This window comes from Poecilia formosa, unplaced genomic scaffold (genome assembly GCF_000485575.1).
Source record: "Poecilia formosa unplaced genomic scaffold, Poecilia_formosa-5.1.2 Scaffold12, whole genome shotgun sequence".
NCBI classification, from domain to species: Eukaryota; Metazoa; Chordata; class Actinopteri; order Cyprinodontiformes; family Poeciliidae; genus Poecilia; species Poecilia formosa.
In genome coordinates, this window is record NW_006799951.1 from 4,654,511 (window position 1) to 4,664,165 (window position 9,655).

Here is a 9,655-nt window from a genome sequence, read left to right on the forward strand (position 1 = left end):
TGCAATTGGAAGACAACACTTAGGAGATACCAAAGGAAGCTTCGTTATAAACTGTTCACACTCTCGCAGAGAATTGAGCTTCTATGCAAGTCCCATCGGCTTAAAGGCAAATCCCAAATCAAAAACCGGGTTCTGGGAAACAACAAAAAAGAAGAAACACGTTCTACAAAATAAAAGCTCTAAGCAGGTTAGTACAGTTCAGCGAGTTCAGAAAATCCAAAGCAGTCCAGCAGCAAATCAGCTCAGGTCAAAAGCAAATATAATGCACTTGTAAACGACAGAGGAAGAAAGCATTCCCAAACCGAAGACACCCTTTGTTGAGAGTATAGCCACAAACTTTTCCTCGCCCTCCAGGGCTTTTCACTTCTTTCTTTGCCAATGAAAGAAATTTCACAGCGTCTTTTTTCTTTAGTTCCAACTTTTTATCTTTGTTGTAGACACGCTGGTTTCTCAGGAGAATCACTGTCCTGCAACAGGAAATTAGGTTTCCTACAGTTCTTATAAAAAGACTTATATAAATGATGGTAGGTTATTTTATCCGCAAATTCCACCATGTCTGCACTTTTCATATTATTGTCTTAATTACAAACACTACAGCACAATTAGTATTTTTATATGAACAATGATGCATAAGAGTTCTTAACACATATCTGCATATTTCTTTAAGCTCTGAGTTTAGCATAACACAATATATTATAATGTAATGTGGAACGGCAATCTACAGTTTTTGCTACTCAAGTTGTAGATCTTTGCAGCTCCTCCAGAGTTACCAGCTAGTTGAAAGGGGGATTGAATTAGGGCTTTACCAATTTCTCAAGTACCTCTATTGTTAAGATCCCTTGAGGCAAATTATCCGTCTCGTTAAATTATGTTTCACTACTCAGTGAACCGTGTTCCAACCGGGTGATTATTTATGTTGCGCAAGGCTCCCACTTCCACCTACGAGTTGTTGACAAATGCGAAGTGCTGGCATCATAATGTCCAATTTTGAAGTGTTATCCAGGGTGATTTCATTGCTTGGTCCAGATTTTTAATCATTTTTCAGGAGACCAATAGGCATGCATCCTTAAAATAGTGGCTGGGACGGAGCGAACAGTGGCAAAAGTGGCGGGTGTATTTATACAGGTGGAGTGGATAGACTGAACACAGCCGGCTGCTGACGCTCAGCGCAAGTGTATTGTTACAAACAAACTGGAAAATAAATTTCAAACCATCTCGGCAAAAGAAAATGGAAAGCGGAGCATACCGTGGCGGTAAGTAGGTGTCAGATGTGTTTGTGTGTGTGATGAAGGCATCAAATCCAGTTGCGCACATGGACACAAAAGATACAAATGGTTGAACAAAGTGAGAGTTTAGCTATTAAATTGACTGAATATGAATACATAAACAAAAATCTGGGGTATAGACATGTTTTAAATAAGTGTCTTTGTGAGTCTGCTGCTCTATTATTAAACTGAATGCAATTTCAGATTTTTGTATGATTTCTGTCCAGGTTAATTTAAAAGGTGAGCTGTTATTGTTACAGGTTAACTTTCTAAACTATAGAAAAGTAATTGTTTGGGATGCACAAATATAAAAATTTGTGATGTTGATATCCAATATCAATACTGTGATTACTTGAGTGTCAGAATAATTATTCAATTACTTAAGTTTACAACAGCTCTAAATTAAATTCAGACACCCTGAACTATTAGATTTTTGTTTGTCCAAGACTTGTATTCTTAATTTTCTTCATAATTATGTGCATCACATAAAGCTCCAGTTTTGTAGTTATTGTAAGACATATCTGTGACTGTAGAAATGTGAACTGCTCTAGCCAAGCACATTTTCACACTATATTAATTGCAAAAATCAGACCTCATCTCTTTTATGCGTTTTGATTCCCTTTGCAGAGTTTAAAGAAGTGTGCAACAACAGTCAAGGAAAGGCCATTGCTCATAAAAACTGGATCAGCTGTATGATAAACAAGAGTCAGTAACCCACATTTCAAACGCACACCTTCTGTCTCTCAGCATCCTATTTCAGCATTTTTGTAAAATGGTTCATTTTGCTGGATTTGAAGGATGGTGCGAGGTTCTGCCTTATTGCATTCCCCAAAGAAGCCCGGCCTCTTTGTGACTCTGAAGTCAAACTCTACAAAGCACGATTTAGTCACTTCTGCAAGGATGCTGGGGATTCGTGCATGTTCTCCGCGGTGCGTCTCTGTTCTCCCCCTGGGCAAGGAAGCCTTGCAGGGCACAGTGCCACAGGAAAAGAGAAAAATAATTAATATTAATGCTTTTGAAATTACTCAAAGATTCAGTTATGCACGATAATGCAAATACCGAGTCTTTCCAGTCTGTTGTACATCCCACTCCCAAAAAAAAAACAAAATGGTCCGTCGGTTGGAGCAGAATTATTTGTAGATAATATTCTTGGTGATATTTCTACATAAAAATAATCGCATTTGGTGAGAACTCTACCACCACAGATGCACAATACTAAAATAAAGCTTGCAGTGAAGTGCAGTTTAAAAGAGGAAAGCCCTTTTGCCTCGTCATCTCTCAGCACTGCAATGAGAGTTTTGTCTCGCAAAACATCATTACCTCCAGGGAAGTATCACAGGGGCCATTAGAGTGGAAAAGGAGCAGGTCTTCAGACTCCGTTTAGAGGCTTGAGAGGCTGATGTTTTGATTTCTCTCTCTTTTTTGGGGGGGAAGCCATGGGGGACTCTGCTAGATGGGCTGGCATGCCCACACATGCTTCACACTGGCAGTTAATCACTCAGATCCCCAGCAACAAAACCAGCCAGGCAAAGTGAGAAAAAAAAGAGGAAACAATGTGATGGATATGGTGAAACAGACGGGCAGGGAGAGGGGGAAGGAAAGGAAAAAAATGAAGGATGGATGGAAAACCATCTTTATTAGAGATATAAGAGTGAGGATCTTTTTGTAATCTTCTGAAGACGTCTTTATTGTGTACAACACTGTGGACTGCTCAGCGTCTTTGACTGGATATACGATTTGGCCAAAGAAATTTGCTTTAGGCACAACTCATAGAAAACCATAACTACTGGGGGAAACGGTCATTATCATAATAAAACGTCTCCTGCTTTTGAAATTGCCTTTTGTTTTAAACTAGCAGATTACTTTACAGAGTTCTATATACCACCATTATTACCCATTATTACTAATGGCTGAGACAACTTGCAGTCACATTTCAGCTGACTGAAGTTGCAGCAACACCTTTTTAATCTTTCCTGATTGCCGCTCTATTGCCACTCAGTTCGTTTCATGAGTGCAAAATGCAAACAAGCGGAAACAAATAGAAATAGTTGTGTGGCATTTGTGGACGTTTCAAGTCATTTCAATGCTATACTGGTTGTTGGCAGCAGAGAAAGTAGAGAAAATTATGCTGGCTGTGAAGCTTTTCTTTTTGCTCAGGTGCGGAAATAAGAAGCTGCGAGATATAATCTCCAAGTCTCTCCAGCTTGTGGTTCTGATGGCGCTATATAAGGCGTATCAGTTAATGTTTTTGGAGCTTGATGCATCGGGCCTGCTTTCCTTTATAATCATGGTAAAGAGAAATAGTCTTCCACATAGATCTGTTTTCTGTCTAGTATTTTCTTTGAGGATAAAGAACGGAGTGCACAGTTCACGATAAATTATAAACACAAGATGGCAGTTCAGAAGGCAATGAGGCATTTCTGAGAAAAGGAGACTGTGAAACTGATGGGTTCAAAGATCTTTGCTGGTTTTCATTCATTAATAAATTAGAGCTCAATAAAGAAATTATTTCAAAAATACATCGAGTAAATGTAATACTGGAGTGGACTCACAAATAGCTTTGAAGAAAAATTCTTGCAAGATATTCTCTGTACTTCCGATGACCTCTGTGACAGGAGATAAATACGGTTTCTCTTACTCAATGAATAAGAGTTACAGCAAAGCACACTGGAGAAAAAATAAAATGTTTTATGGGCGAGTGAGGAGTTTGTCAACAATTGCAGGACAGATTTTCTTTTCAGTATTTCCCACAGGTTTTAGGCAATTCAGGTGTGGGATTGATTGAAACTCTTGTTCATAGTCCACCAGATATCAACCTAAGGAACTTGCAGCAACTTCATCCTTCGACTCAGTCCTGGGACATTTGTGTGTACACACACACACACACTTTGTACCTCCACATGGCCTAAGTTGGCCTAATGCAAACACACAGATGGGCAGCTCTAAACACACCAACAAGAAATCTCGCCAAGCCAACGCAACACTTATCCGACTCCACCCAGCTGCCACAGACAGACATAAGGCCGTCTGAGCCTAGAGGTAAGGAATACCAAGAGTCTGTGCCAATGCAGGGTAGTAATACTAGCACTCCACTCTGCTCCTCATCTGGCTCGCCTATGGACAAAAGCTCATCCGTTAGAGTGCAGGTCACGCACAGCCAGGAATACAGATGGGTTAGTGAGTCTTTCTGTTCTGCCACTTAACAGTTCAAGGACTGAGATCACATGAAAGCACCTATATGGACATACATGTGCAGAAAAAAAAAAGAAAAAAGAAAAAAAGTGTGCGTTTGTTCCTATTTAAATATATAAACATGGCCGAGTGTATTCGCGTTTGAAGCGCTACCCGTGCACCTTTGCACGGTTGTACCTTTTGTTTGCCACTTTCACGCCGTGATGTTTAACGAACGGTGTGTATCCTTTGTAGTCCTGACCAGTCGCAAATGTGTATTTGGGGAGGCAAACAAGCGTCCTTTTAGGCTGCTGAACACACCAGGCTGTGGCAGCAGACCGGTGGACAAACTGAACAAATTCTTTGCAGTAAATACACCATTAGAGGTTTGTATCGCAGCAGCAGTGGTATGTACAGTTCCTTTGTAAAACACACAACCCTGGATCGGGAAAGAACGCCACCACGGTCCACTCAGCTCTGATTCAAACACTCAACGATCCAATAGTGCAAAGCAGCTGCTCACTCTTTAAGGGTGCACCTCTCGGTGGACGATAAGCGAAATTTTAATTTTGGGTTCCCATTTTGTTCACCTTCTACAGGGACTTGCGCTTCAGCATCGTAAGAAAAGCACTCAAAATAACTGGATGGCTTCACAAACACCACAAGATCCCATTTGGAGCATGTTTTGTGGCCCAATGTGGGGTTTTATTTGGGAACCAAGGTTATAAACAGGTAAGGGAGTAAAAGATAAAAGCCTGACAATTTGCACCCTATAAGCTGCCTTACGAAGACTCAGTCTGGAGAGGAATTTAAGAGGAGGTGTCGCGTAAACATTCAGACACGTCTACCTACGTTTAGGTTGATGGGTTTATATGTAAAGGACGCCGCTCTCAAGATTTCTTTTATCCCTGATACCAAATCTAGTCATTTAACAGCTGAAAGCCTAGTCCAACAATGGAGTCTCTTCTATCTGCTTTTTGTGATAATAGATAATTCGTTTGAAATGGACCTTCATCCTTTCATGTTTCCAGTAATTTCCTGACCCACATTTAGAAACATTTAATGGGACACAGAATTGAAAGGGAAAGGGGAGTTCATAATAGTAAAAGGAAACTCTGGAGGACAAATATGGAGATGACTCTTTAGATCTGAAGGATAAGAAAAGTTGGCTTACTGTTCTGAAGGATGGAGGACCCTGGTGGGTTGAGAAGATGAGCTCCAGACGGGAAGATTTCAAAAGCAGAGTCAACAAGGGAGTGGAAATCCAAGTTGAGAGCAGGAAGGCAAGAGAGAACCTGGGGAACTTCAGAGCTGCAGTGGACAAACGGGGGACAGGTGATTGTCCAGGAGAAATCTGACGTGTAAAGGTCCGAGGAAATGTTCAGGTGTTAGTGTGGAAACCAAACTAATACTGAAGCTGAGAGGCGCAGAGGACACAAAGAGCTTGAGTTCAAGGAAGGTAAATAAAACATACTTCTTGCTCCAAAGGCAAAACTAAACTCTGAAGGAACCCAGAAGGCTTGACGCCATCATGGCAAATCATCCTTAACTTGCTAAACTGATGAGGTGATTGCAGACAGGTGTGTGATCTGCGGCAAGCCATCCAAGTCCTCCAACAAAGATCCTCTCTTCAGGATGAGGACTCACACACACCAGGATCATGACAAGTCCATCATATTAAGCTCCATAAAAAGCTACAATGGCCCCCTGGAGGGCCGGCGTCCTGCATGTTTTAGTTCTCTCCCTGGTTTAGCGCACCTGGATCCAATGATGGTTCATTAGAAGGCCTAAGAAGAACAATGACATGCTGGAAAGGTTACTACCACCAGGGTAGATGAAGACACTTTAAATACTTTTTTTTTAAAAATTAAAAAAAAACTTGCAAATAATATCATAGAATAATAAATGCTACTACAATGATCTCCCTGATCTAAGATCATTGCTGACATCTTTCCATTTTGTCATCAGGTTAGCAACCAACCGGCTTTAAACCACCAAGTTAGCAACCCCTTTAGTTTTAATAGATAGAATCACATTTCCAGATTATCTGTAAAGATCACAAGATTGACAATAACTAGAAGTTAGAGGTTTTCTTTTAAACAATCACTGCATTCTCATTGAATTACATGTCCCCATTTTTAATTTGAAACATTGAAGCAGGACCAGCATCACGTCTCTTTCTTTGTAAGGGCAGATCAAGAGAGGGTGAGCATTGTGTATTTGCAAATTTAGCACCTCTGCAGGAATCATATGCACATCTTCACTCTCATAAACTGCCATGAGAGGCAGGGAATTGCACAGATTGAAGTGGTGAACGATTCTGCATATCTGGCTGTGTGTGTGTGTGTGTGTTGCATATCCTGGTAAACAAATGGCAAAATGTTTCCCTCTCGCCGTGGCATGATTTAAGTAAACAGGGACACTTACAGCAAAGCAAAGCGGCTATTGAGCATCTTCATAAATGTTTCACCATTCTTCGGGGGCCATGTGTGAGGGTGCGCGCACGCCGCCGCCGCCGCCTCGGCGCGAGACTGGGCGCATTTATCTCCGCAGAGACATCAGAGTGCTTGCAGCTTGAGGGGAAATCAGCGGGCCCACACTGCCGATGAGGAGATACGTGTCTGTGTGCATGTAATGTTGCTTGTACACAGAAGAAAGAAAAAATATGCCGGCTCCGTGTGCACTTCATTTAACCAATCAGGCCCCGCTGTGGTCAGAGGCTGTGCACTCACACCACCTAGTGGCACTAGGGCGAGCAAAATGTGACAAAACAGCAGAACGCGTTCATTCCGTCTGTGCACAATGGGATTTGAAAGAACATGTCAAATATTACTGCCTAGAGTTGATAGATTGTTTTTTGTTTGTTTGTTTGTTTTCCTGAGGCATATCTTCCAACAAACACTAGAGAAATAATAAGACTGTATCAAAAAAAATAAATATATTTTTTTAAAAAGCATGCACAAGGGAGAGGAGAAACTCAAAGACAAGTGTTGAGCCATGAAAAAAAAAATTGTAGCTGCAGACAGAGAGGAGGATCAAAGGATGAGCACCGGGAAGCTGCAGGAATCGGTTGTAGTCCTCCGCCTCAGGAAGCACAGCTTCAATAAGATTGATTGTGATTGACAGGTGGGAACCGTTAATCCCCTGTGCTCTTCACTCCCCCTGCCCAACCACACCCACCCCTCTCTCTCTCACACACACACACACACACACACACACACACACACACACACACACACACACATTCTTGGACATCCCTACCAATCTACTGTACAAACGCCTGCGCCGTTCTCTTTGCATTTGCTCTTCCTCTCCCTCGCCATCATCCTAAGGCGCTCTGAGCCACCGCCGTCCTCCAAGTGGAGCCCTGCCGTGTACTATATATAGGTTTGGAGATGAAAGGCAATGAAAGGTGTATGGAGGTGCAGGTCATCAATATTCAATACCCTTTCTCTCTCTCTTTGAAATTTAAATTTTCTCCACCAATAAACTCCGATCGTGTATTTGCATGCTGGGCAATGAGACGTAAAGACATAATTACACGGTATTGATGCAATGTTTACAACACAAACTGCCTCTGCGAGTCCCGTCAGTTCCTGATGGCTCAGATTTAAAAAAAAACAAAAAAAAAAGCCGCCCCGCTTGTTTCATCACCGTTAACACAGCTGTCTCCCGTCGCCTCTTTTGTTGCCACACGGCACATTTCCATAAATTCCCCTCACACCCCGAGCTATTTGTAGGGCGACTCTCGGCGAGCGACTGCAACAGGAATCCTTTGTTTCCAATATCCATCAGTCAGGTGAACTGAGAGGCCGCGTCCGCAGACTGTCACTGCTGAGTGCAGTTAAGAATGCCCACCACAATCTGGAGTCTCTGTGCCTGACAGGCGGTTTGTCTGGGATGAGAGGAGACATGGGAATGGAGATACACGCTCAGACATCTACAAGGCCTTCCACTGTTTATTGGCACCCTTTGGCAAATATGTGTAAAAAAAAAAAACCTGGATGGAAATTCATCTTTGGCTGGACAGCTTTTTGTTGTTGTTGCAATATCTAACCATTTTTGTGTAGATTTATTCAGCACAGGTGGAATATGTTATATATATATATATATATATATATATATATATATATAAAATGTTTTTCCACAAAATCAATAACAACTCTCATGTTTTTGTTGGCTTACAATTTTTATCTAGTCTCCATAAACTTTAGGGGAAAAAAAAACATTTTACTAATTAAATGGAACATTTTTAAAATAATATGGGCTTCTTTATACATTCCAAGACTTCACGTCTGTTCATTTCGATGATTGTGGCTTACAGCTAATGAAAACCTCTCGGAAAATTTTAAGGTCCTTCAACACAATTCAAGAATGGTAGACTTTCAGACTGCCAGCACAGGTGGTTGAAGCAGATAATCCCTCATTAAAAAAAAAAGAAAAATGTTTGAGGTGGTTATGGCATAATTTTACCCTTCAGGATGGAGTTTTGTACATGTTGCGTTTCTTTCCACGCCAGCTCAGTGGACTGCTCGGTTGAAGGTTGTCGTCATTTTAAAGGGGGTTCTGATGTTTAGGTTTCTTAGGTATCTCAGGTTTGTTTTGTTACGCAAGTCCTTTGCATTCATTTTAATTTGAAGTGCAAAGAACACAATTAAGTAAAAATTAAAAAAAAATGACAGTAATCAAATCTCAAACGTTTGTGGCTTGAACTGGACAACTTTGACCTTGTGGGCTTAAAGTTTGGACAGCACTGGCATACACAACGTTGGGAAGACTGCTGACGGTTAATAAGACCGTCCACAAGGAGGATAAGAAGCCAAATGTTGTTGTGAAGATTCTGGTCGTTTACAGAGAACAGGATCCGAGCATTTCAATGAAAAACTGAGTAGATTTAAAGTATGTGGTAGAAAAGAAGTGCGCATAAACATAGTCTTAAGATTACTGCAGAGCAAAGTCATTTCAGGAGTAGGTGTGTTTGCAGTCTTCCCTTTCTTAATACCTCCCATATTATGAAAGAAAATCTAGTTGTTTGATTTTTACTTTCCATCATCCCTTCATCAAAAACATGCCTAGTGCTGCTTCAGTTCTTTCATGCATATTTGAGGAAACCTCAAATCTCCCGTGGCAACCAGTCCGGGGCGCCTAAACACTTGCTCATACAAAGCACCGCCTGTTTCCACACAGTTCCTCCTTTGAGCTGCAGTCTCCGCCTCACA

At 41.3% G+C, this 9,655-nt stretch overlaps 1 long non-coding RNA gene across 1 annotated transcript in view; it reads right to left on the reverse strand.

The window, feature by feature from the left end:
* LOC107835547 (uncharacterized) overlaps window positions 1–6,118 on the reverse strand; it is a 47,784-nt gene extending 41,666 nt beyond the window's left edge. The window contains exon 1 of the long non-coding RNA XR_001661330.1: window positions 5,611–6,118. This is a non-coding gene — a long non-coding RNA (uncharacterized LOC107835547). The remainder of the gene's footprint in view (window positions 1–5,610) is intronic.
* Between the last annotated feature and the right edge of the window lie 3,537 nt (window positions 6,119–9,655).